Here is an 11,396-nt window from a genome sequence, read left to right as displayed (position 1 = left end):
TGTATACAAGGACACAACGAAACTTCATTAGCAGCAATCTTAAACAGCAGCGTTTACAAAAACAACAACAACAAAAATATATTTGTTGTGATATGAGAGAGAAGTATGTAAAAAGTGGCCAGAGCAATTGCTGTTCAGTGAATGAATGATAATAATAATAAATAAATAGATAGTTGAGGTGACTGAAAGAATATATACAGTTATTATTTTTGCAGTGACTGATTAATTAAACAAATATAAATATAGAGATATAGTGCAAATAAGTGAAGTTATAGTGCAGTGAAAGAGTATATACAGTTATTATTGTGCAGTGACTGAATGAATAAATAAATAGACAATTATAAAGCAGTGAATTACAAAGTTATTAACAAGTAATATTGAACAGTTAGCAGCAGTTGGGTAATTATTGCACATCGTATTCCCGTCTTGTTGGGGGGGGGGGGGGGGGGGGGGGGGGGGTTATGGGTTGATCGAGTTTGTCCACAGCTCTGGGATAGAAGCTGTTTTTTAGTCTGTTATATGTCAATGTCACATATTTACAGGGTTAGGTTGATGTGTAAACTACTTTATAGAAACTCAACAAATATCTTGTTGCGAAATGAAACACAACAATCAAAACCATGTTATCTCTTCTAAAAAACTGATCTCTTCCACCAAAACAATTCACACAGCTATTACATACTTACGTCTTACACAATGGTATTAAGTAAGAGCATCAACACTGATGTGATCAATTAAAAACACAACAATCAGAAGGGTTCATATGTTTTGGCTTCATGAGGCCATGTTAGTATGTGGTAATTAGTTTCCCTTTTATTTATTTTTGGTGAAGTGTAAGCATTATATGTGTATGTTTGTCCCAAAATAGACGTAGTATGTAGAAAATCACAGACACAGTACAAAGAAAATGATCTTCCTCTGTTCTTGCTGTTCCATCTTCTTGCCTAACACCTGTAGACCTGATGCCTTTTTTATACTCTGATACATGATTTAAGCGTTCTTTCCAAATGAGTTTGCACAGGAACAACATGAATGATACTAACTGGTGGTCAGGGTGTTGCATTTTTAAACTCAGTATTTGTAGGTGCTAAATGATGCAGTTTGTATTCAGGTCAGGTGCACATCTGTGACTATGAAAGATATTTGAAGTTGTTTTGGTTTCAGTGAGTTACAGCTCATGTGCTAAATATTCACTTTGCTTAAAAACAATGATTTGCAAGGAATTCAATATATAAAAGTACCATCAGGTGTAAGGCTGATGATTTTGCCAATGGTTGATGCCAACACAATATTTAGATTGTAAGATTGATAATTGGGGTTGTTATACAAACCTGGCAACCTTGACTGCAACCCCCATTTACCTCCTCCCCCCTGCGATGGCAACATCCGGGTCATACTCTGCTTACTGTAGAAGAGCAGTCTCGAAACTTGAAAGCCCTTTACGTGTGCTGTTACGTTTGGGAAAAAGCTTATCCTTTATCACACACAGAGTAGCATAATATTTAATTGAGAAACAACGAGAGTGGATTATACGGTCAGAAGCTGTTGTAAAGGCCAATACAGGCCGACAGAGAGCAGTGACTTATTCTCCCCTGACATCTAGTGGTTAAACTGGGACAACGCAGGCAAAGATCAGAATCACTCTAATAAAATCACGGCAAATACTTCTTTAATATTCCCCAAATTCTTAAAGTATTGCAGTAATATCACCAACATTTAAAAAATATATTATTTTGTTATTTTTTTTGTAAAATCTCTGAGTGAAAAAATAGTTAAAGGCCCAAGCATCTTATAATTCAGTTTGTTGATGATTTAAAAAAAGTTCTGCACACATTAAAATAAAGCAAGTACAGAGAGATGATACACAAATATAACATGACAATATTAATATTTCTAATAAATAGAGAAAGATGTGATTGAGTAAAATGACAATTTCCAAGTCTTCACTTTAGGCCTTTGAAAATGAAACAGTGTGAGCATGCAGATCAGTGTCTCCACATTTTGTGGCTTTGATGGGGCTGTACTGATGGTTCAGAGCGAGTGTCTGTCAGAAGAGGGCTGCTGGGATCCATTGTTCCCACACAATATATCCCACAACCCAGGCTGAGGACAAAAGAAGCTGTGGTTCAGCATTTTGTCACATAGCACATTTTAATGTGGGGACAACGGGGCACAGAGGGGGGCTGCTGCTATTGTTTGCACTTTTCTGGAACGTTCACACACAGTCAAAGATTTTTTTTGTGATTCTGCATCTTCTATTTTACATCTTCTATTTTATACTTACAGAGGCTAATTTGTTTGTCTGCTGCATTAAAGAAATGTCAGATTTCACAGAATGTATTTCACACATATGAATACAGAGAGTCAAAAAAAAAAAATCTAATGAGATGTTTAATTTATAAATCAATTAATTTTCCATAATATCTAGACAGTCAACTCCCATCCTTTTCCATCTTTCTTCTACAGTTTGACTACTTGTTGCTTTCTGTTTTTAACTTGGCCTGTAGGGGGAGGTATTAAACCATTTTTATATCTGCAACAAATGTCATTAACACATTGAGGACATTGTTAATGTTATTCAGGACCAAGTCTAGAAATTGCCAAACAAACATGCTAAAAAGCCCCCAGACAAAATCCTTCATGATATGTGCATCGTTGTATCAAATATTTTGGCATTAATTCTTCAGATATCAATGATGTTGCTACATGTGGGGAACAAATAGGCCTAAATTAAAAATGCCTAATAAACTTTACTGAGTAACTTATGTGCAAGTGCAGTTATCAACTCTCGTCCACATAGTAAAGGGGCGTGTAAGGTCCAGCAGATATCTATACATTAGGATATTTTAACTGAACTCAGAACTGTCTCATATTTTAAACTGACTTACGCTTCTATGAAATGCTCATGTGATATATAATGCTTATAAATATATATATATTTTTTTACTATTTCTCAAAATGAAATGAAATTTGTTGTCAATGGGCAGCTGTTATGTTTTCTTTATCCTATTGACATTGAGAAGTGACAGCACATATGAAACACCACAAAATAATAATGATCTTTTAAAAGTCCATTCCACTCTTATTATAGAAAAGCAGATCCCTTTCCTTCATCTGTTTTGTTTTGTCCTGTTTGCAAATAACACCAAATACTAATAATAATACCAAGTGGAATAACAACAAACCATACATAAAGTATTTAAAGAATGAATGTAAACAATACTTGTCTTCATCAAAACTGAAGTTTGAGAATAGTGAGTTCCTTAACAGACTATATAAAGCCATGTCTCTGATCCTTACATTTTAGTTGTGAGGTGGGAAGTCATAAAGTTCACTTTTTTTCCAACAGTGTTAATTGTCTTTTTTAAATGTATTTTTGATTTAATGTATTTTATTTTTATATGTATATAGGCCGTATCTGAAGAATATTTTTGATGTTTACAAACATATTTTTTGTAAACATCAAAATAAAATAAATAAATAAGACGATTTACGACGGAGGCGTCACCTAATGATTGACAATACTGTAAGCCAATCAAAATAAAGAACCAAACAACTGACCACGCCTTTAAAGAAAACTGACCAATGAACGCACGGATTAGGCGGACGGTTTGAAAAGCCCCGTGCTTAGCAGATCTCAGGACAGTTTCGTGACGTCACGTATCCCCCTTTCAGCCGGTGTGTAAACGTAACAAACTGTTTCCAGATCAGCACCTTGAGAGACCTCATCATCTGTCGTGCAGAGAGTGGCACGGCCGAGCTGAGGCGTAACATTTTGAAAGGCTGTGTTCACTGGATAGCCACAGGGAGCGGGGGATGAGTAAGTTTGGGAGGTTTGTCGGAGCAAATCACGGATTTTAAAGTGCGAAATAACAACAAACAACTGATAAGTTTTGTCCTCGGAAGAAATCTTTGGGAGTAGACCAGCAGAGACCTGCAGGAAACCATTCAACTTCTACCTCCCATGCGAAGTGAGTAACGTTACTTACTGTATCAAGCTCAACTCTTTTTAGTTGGCAAACAGTTGTGAAGCTCAAAGTGGATATTTCTGGAAGAAAAGAGTCGAAAATAGAGTCTTGCAAAGCGATATCGATGTGGCTTTAAAACAACTTAAAACATGACAGGGCAATTTTAATGCACTCGGTTCAGAGGCTAATGTACAGCTAGGTGCATACTATGACATAAACTATCTTTCAGGCTGCTATGTTTTTAGCCGACATTAGTGCTTTTTTTCCTCAATGAAATTCCACCTGACGTATTCTCTTGAGGGTTATTCTGTCAAGTGAATGCACCTTGAGCAAACATAATGTTTATTAATAACATAAACAGGTGCAAAAGCTGCAGTAGAACCATTGTTTTTTAAAACCACAAAGCTTACCCAGAAGAACAAAAAGGAAGTTATAGTCAAGGTATGACAACATGTACACAACACCAAGATGATAACATTTCCTCGTGACATAACAACTTAACTTCCACAAAACACACCCACGCCCCGAAGTCCCCACTCTTCAGGAAGTACAGTGTAGCTGCAGGGAAGCACCATGCATTACCAGGGAGGAGAATACAGAGCCCTTGTACCCTGCAGAGTCAAGTGTGGTGACACGGGTGTTTGTCACTGGCTGACAGCGCCAAGCCTCTGAGCTGGCACCCCTCTGGAGACTCAGCACTTGGCTAACTTCCATAAGACCCTCATTGTTTTGTTTCCAGTTTGTGTAAATATATATGTGTCATTTTAACTATTATTGTCTGAGAGTATGCCATGATGTTGTCACACGATATGGTGAAGACCCTTGCACATCTTGTCAACAGGACAATGTGTAATAATAACCCTCATCTGTTTCGTGATGTGGTCGATATTGGATGGACCAAATATGTCAGTGGTAATGCCATGTAAGTGGAAATGTCATTATTCTGCATTCCAGTGAGTCATTTTCTCCCCTCAACAGAATCAGCGTTTCTCTTGAAAGCACACATGGCCATCATTCATTCAGCAGAAGTGTACTTTTTTTATTTTTTTAAATTTATTTCGGTCACAAGAAAAAACAAAAACATTTTGACCGAAAAGGTGTAGGCTGAAGCTTTAGCTTATTTCACATACCCTTGTTACAAATCTTATTATTTAAGACACTACTAGTTTGGTTACAAAAAAACAAAACATATTATTAAGAATTTATTTCAAAACACTTCAAAATACTTCTTGATGTTTAGGTGGTTGGGATGGTTGGAGGAATATCTTGAGGGGAAAGTTGCATTCATTATTTTACAGCACATTGCTTTTGAAATGTTATCTTAGATTTGTGTCCTGTAGTGTTTTTATCAATCATTCATGGTTCTGACGCCTTGCTTGCCAAGTTTGTATAGCCATAGTCTGAATGAGGTTGTTACTGTTATACTATCTGTGGCATGTCTCTGGACATATTCTTTCCACCACTCAGTCTTTTGGTCTGCTACTGCTCAAATCTATTTAGAACACTTCCTCGCTGTAAACACTTCTTCATTGGTATCTGACAGTTGAAAAGTCTGATATATTATTTTACGGGATGCATCAGATCAGCATCGTTATCGGCCGATTGGCAAATAATGCTCGATTGGGTGATGTCAGTAGCCGATATTGATCTGTTGAGCCAAATCGATTTAATGTTGACATCTAGTAAATGTAACTACTGATTCAAATAAGGAGGATGGAGTCACCTGTTGAACAAACTCTGACATGGTTTTATTGACCAACATGAGAGAAAAGTGGCATTATGGGAGTCTTAAGGCCCTGACACACCAAGGAGATCGTCGGCCGTCAGTCCTGTCGGTAGTTTTTGCGGTGTGTCCGGCTCCGTCACTACCCATAGGTGCCCTTTGTTGGCCGTTTCGACATGTTGAATCGGCGGTCGGTGAGAGGAATCTCTCTGATTGGCTGTTGGGAGGTTTCATTGATCTCCAGCTCTCGTCACAGGTTCAGTAAAGCCCCTTGAGCATGCCGCTGTAGTATCCATGCTTTCACCCATTAGTGCGGTTTCTCCTTATTTGTCTCTTCTTTTCTTTTTCCACTAAAAGACCAAGAACTGACAACGCCAGCGCTATTTTCATCTTTTAATCAGACAGTATTCTCCATCAGTAGGCTACCTATAATACAAGTGGTGACCGACAACGTACGTCGGCTGTAGTCTTTGCGGTGTGATCTAGTGGAACTTTTTATCCAGGACTGAGGTGACGCAACTGGCGGCCCTTCGTCGCCACTAGTTCTTGGCCGTCTGCTTGGTGTGTCGGGGCCTTTACACCAAAAAAAAAGTCATGAAACAAACATCTGTCTCAGAATCAGCAATCGTCTAAATTGTTATTTCAAACTTTGTATCAGCCCTGATTTTCCCAATGGGTGCATCTGGATATGTTACCTTAATCCCTGACATCATGTTTAGAAAAAAAAGGTGCCATTTAAAACCTTATATCCATCTCTAGCTAATTTCTTTCCCCGATAGTGCCCCATCATTTACCAGCATTATGTCCCTTTTGTTTGCCTACTTACTATTATTCTTGTGTTGCTGTGACTGTGAGAGAAAACACAGAAAGGAAGAGGATGACCTTCTTTTCGTTTTATTTGGATGACACAGAGGGTAATCTCTTGAGTGCTGACATTTGTCTGTGTAAACTCAGAAACCTCCATCTTTGCCAGCTTCTCTCTCTCAGTGGAAATAGCCCCGTTCTGTTTTTCAAGTCTTGTTTAAAAAAGACGACAGGCCACTGTTCCAGCTGGGGACAAGGGGATTTCTTAGGGGACTTTGATTATAAGTATTTTGGTCCATTTTATTACTGGGGCGTGTACTTTTTATGAGGGCTCACACACTTTTCAATAAGGCCATTGAAGGCCGAAATGGTCTTAGCTAACCTGGCCTGCCTGTGACTGGAAACCAGATGCTTTTGTTTCTTGGTTTTTATGCCCACTGTGTGTACATACAGAGGCAGCCGAGGTCAGGATGGGGTCGGATGCAGCGTCTCAGACAAAGCCCAGCGTAGGAGGCTCTGCCGAGTGTTGGTTGTCTGGACAGGTGTCTCCAAGCTGCAGCCCTGCATTGCTCACATTCCCAGGCGAGTTTTTGTTCCTGGTGAAGGGGGGGGGGTCACACAGAGTAGAGGGAGGTAGGTGTGGGAACTAAGAATGCAATATGTGCAAGGCTCAACTCCCAGAATTCAGCAGAGCAACCTGATGATGGAAACAAACGCTTCCTGTCACTGCGGCAGCCAGGCTTGTGTTGATGAGGAACCTGTCAGCGGCTCGTTGCGCTGGTCGTGGCCGAGGACAAACAGACAGTTGGCTTCCTGAACCGCTTGTCAGCAGCAGGGGTATTTTCTTGGGGCTTAAGGGTGTGTAGGATACAGTGGTTTAAGACGCTTAATCCAAGCTTTAGTTGGGATCACTATCATCAGCTCACTCACAGGAAACTGCCTCATTGAGAGGACAGTTGTTGCCCTTTAAAACACTGTCCTTTATTTCACTCACCCGGTCGTCTCATCAAAGACACCTCCATCAGTCATTCAGCTTTAATCCCACACAGGAACTGCATGGATCTTATTTGTTCGGGTCCAAGGAAATGCATTAAGCAAGGACTCATTGTTAATGCCCTAAATACAGTTCTTTTATAACGATGTTCCTGCAGGAATGTAGTAGTTCTGGTAGTGAGGCACTCTAAATCAGATAATGCAAAGAGAGGTTGGCAGGCAGTTTTGGCCTTTTTAAGGGCTTCTTCTTCAATGTCATTATTACTTTTTGCAGTAATTGGTGCAAAAAGTTTCCCTTTGACTGTATTTGACAATATATAAGAATTGCTTCCTCAAAGATGTCTTAATTGATGTAAGATCATTTATTTAAACCAGAACAGCTTTTTATTATCATTTGACCTCCTGAACAAATAAGTTACTGGTCTGTCTCTTTCAGTTCTGGCTCTATCAATAAGCGTCGGCCTCTGCTTCACCCGCTCTCTTGGATATCTTGTAAACATTACAACCGCTGCATTTTTCTTATGTCATGACATTTTTTACATCTAGAAAAGTAAAGGAGTGTGAAAACAGCTTTAGCCTGCAATTTGCAGAACAAGCCTGTTTAGCAGATATAATTTGATTTGCATATTTTCCCAGTAAAATTCCATTGCAGCAATTACCAGCATCTCTGAAAATGATGGATTAATAGGACTATATGTTTAAAATGGTTTTGGGGTCTTTTCTCTCCCTCTTCATCAAGTGTTGAGTAGTTTCCCAGCTCAGGTCTGAGTGCTGACTTCTTCTGACATATTGAATTGAACCTACTTTATAACCAGCCATGGCTAGCCTCTGCATCATGAACTATGAATTCGAACATTGCAGTAGCTTCATCTACATATAAAGTCCTCGACCAGATGGACAATCATATGGATATTGTACGAGGTCCTTAATCTTGTGTTTTTCCATGATTACATTGAGTATTGTTGTCCATGTTGGGACATTGACAGTTAAAAATTGACAAGATTATGAAAGCACATTTCCAACGACAATCTTTCATCAGTAGAGAGATCATCACTGAGTCAATGTGCCTCGCTTTATAACTGACTGAAGATCTCATCGGTATGATCTGGTTGAGTTGAGCAGCTTTAACACAGAGGAAAGAACATGTGTGCCGATGTAACCGTCCTGACGTCTACTGTCACATCTGTCTTTTCACTCAGTCACCCTTCCATTCATATGAACTGTTCTTTCATTCATGCAACCCCTTCTCCCTATTCCATTCATCCATCTATTTATCCATGCATGCTGCAACCCATGCATAATCATAATCTTCCTCCATAGTATCACTAATCTCTGTGGTTTCCCCGCAATGGACTTGTGCGCCGCCTGCTGCTCTGCTGCTCTGCTGATCCCAGACTGAGTGATTAAAATGTTGTACTTGGCAGGGTCGCGGATGATGAGCATTCCCAGGAAGCGTGTTTTTCTGTGTTGTTTTTGCTCCTGTCGGCCGTGCTGATGACGTGTAGGGTTTCTTTGAGAAGTCCAAAAGCCCTCTGCTGTGTTGCGATGGAATGAGCCCCTCCAACAGATGCCAGCTATCAGACACCTGCATTGGCTACGTTAGTTGCCAGCTCAGTTGCCAGCTCAGTTGCTATGCTCACCGTGATGCCAGCATGCTGCTGACCTGACTCACTGCGGGACGGTATTTTGATGGAGAAAGCAGAGAGGCAGGCTGAATGGTGGTGGCATTATTAAAAAAGTTGTGAGTGTGGGAAAGCAAGTCAGGCTCTGACCACTCAGGTTTTGCTAAAATGTCTTTAAGGTACCGGTCAGAAAGTGTGATGTTTGATAATTTGAAATTTTTTAAATTCGGCCTTTGTAAACTTGTTGTCCAGTTTAAGAAACGTTCAATTTGTGTGTATTTTGCCGCTCCCTGTGGACAAAGATGTGCATCCGGTCTCTGTGCTGAGTTTGTCGTGTACAAGGAGGAGCGTTAAAAAAAGATCTTTTGAGATCCAAATGGACAAGTCAAGGTGAACCTTTACTGTTGAAACGTCTAACAAAGGTATATGCATGATGTCACCTCTGCCAACCCATCACTAATTTTAGGCATTAAAAATAATTATATATATATATCTATATATATATAGATATATATAGACGGTTTGAGGGTCTAATTTGCTTCAGACGGTAATAAAGAGGCATCAACATTCATTTCAGTCTGTTTCATAAATAAAATCTTCACAGAACTGTAAAATGAAAGATTTTGCCACTGGCAGACTGGGATGTTTATTTTTTTAGTGTCTGGTAACATTAAGGGAAAGGTTCCCTGAAAACCTTTTGTTTCTGAGGATTATCCTTTTTTTTTTTTCACATCTGTTACACTGCTTTCTTCGAAGTTGCCTGACTCAATTCCTTGAAATTGTAATTCTTTCCTTACAGAACATGAGAGTTGCTGGAAATTGATCTGTTAGCTGGAGAGGTGCCAGATCTCTTCCTAATGGTGCCTTTGAGCAAGGCATAGTGCATATCCATGGAATCCAGTTCGTGCATGTGTGTATTCATTCTATCTGTGTGAATGTCTCAATAACAGAGTGTAAAAAATGTACTTCCCCTTGAGGGATCGATAAAGTATTTCTTCTTCTTAAAAATCTGTAGGCCATTCTCCATGGGGATCCTTTCTGATGTGTTATTTGACACTAAGAATAAGGGATGGGACAAAATACACATTATTATGATTAGGAAATTGCTTTGTCTTTGAAATTGAAATGTCTATATTTAAATTTAAATTTAAAATTTGACTCACTGCATCACTACGTCATGCATGACTCCTCACAGTGCCGCTTATGGCAAAAAGTTTCACTGTGTGAAGTCATGATGAAGCAACAACAAAGTAAGTTAAATGGCCAAAGAAGAAGTTAAAAATGAAGCATGATAAGACGTGACCCCCCCCACCCCAATAAAAATGACATCCATTGCAGCAAATTTTGACCGAAGTGATCTTGGTTGAAATCTTTCAAGACCAGAAAGTATTAAAACAATCCAGGTTCCGGGTTTAAAAACATTCCCATCGTAAATATAAAGAACTTTAAATCTGATACTGTAAAGAACAGTGTTCGTCTTTTTCAGCTACATCTGGAGCATAACTGTGGTTTGCATTTGGAAACACAGTTGTACAACAAGCTGCTGTTGTAAACAAAAAATGCATTGATCATCATTTTTGCAAATTATATGTTTGGGGCATTTTGTGAGTCCATTGTTTTAAGCAACACACATTGTTTAAAGAAAATGTTGCACAACCAAGAAGAGACGCGTTGTAGGCCTAACAGCTTGTAACCAATTTGTCAGTTGTTAGTGGAGGCTATAGTCTTCCATAGGGAGGGAGTGGGTTCACTTGACTGACCCCAGTTTATTTGTCTAATGCTGTTTTATTTATGAGGGTTTTCCATGCACGGGTCCTGCCTAGCATTACTACACTCATTCTCCTTATGGCAGCCCTGTGAATAATTCAACATACTTTGAGTGAGCAGAGCCAAAATAGGCTGAAGTTTTTTGCTTGTTTGTGGCTGTCCTGTAAATCACAGCAACCACATCATATGTGTAATTGTAGTTGGTGAATGCTGATGCCAGGGGAAAATGTATTTAAGGGACCTCTGAATTCAGCATACAAATAAGTGCAATATGTTTGAAAATAAGGTCGGTATTTTTGCCACCCGACCTCACAGCTCCCAGTTTGCGGCATCAGCATTAGAGGATCTGTGTCGCCTGCCAGTGACGAGTATCCGGTGCTGTATTAATGGACCTCGAGGTCGCAGTATTCATGTAGCCTGTGTTGATATTTGGGGTACTTGGGGAGCTTAGTTACCGTACACCAGTCCTGTGACACATGTTTTCCTTCCATGCCTTGATCTCTAAAGATGACAGTGACA

At 39.4% G+C, this 11,396-nt stretch overlaps 1 protein-coding gene across 5 annotated transcripts in view; it reads left to right on the top strand.

Annotated features, from left to right (window-relative positions):
* The first annotated feature begins 3,710 nt into the window (after positions 1–3,710).
* mpp7a (MAGUK p55 scaffold protein 7a) overlaps positions 3,711–11,396 on the top strand; it is a 147,675-nt gene continuing 139,989 nt past the window's right edge. For 2 of the 5 annotated variants that reach the window (XM_061064133.1, XM_061064136.1), the window contains exons 1-2: positions 3,711–3,820; positions 3,907–3,971. The gene's annotated coding sequence lies outside the window, so the exon portion shown is untranslated. Of the gene's footprint in view, positions 3,972–11,396 lie in introns of all 5 variants that reach the window. The other 3 variants (XM_061064132.1, XM_061064134.1, XM_061064137.1) reach the window with 3 other exon arrangements.

Source organism: Labrus mixtus, chromosome 19 (genome assembly GCF_963584025.1).
Source record: "Labrus mixtus chromosome 19, fLabMix1.1, whole genome shotgun sequence".
Taxonomy (NCBI): domain Eukaryota; kingdom Metazoa; phylum Chordata; class Actinopteri; order Labriformes; family Labridae; genus Labrus; species Labrus mixtus.
Note: the sequence above shows the minus strand (reverse complement) of the source record. Positions and strands in the feature narration are given on the sequence as shown.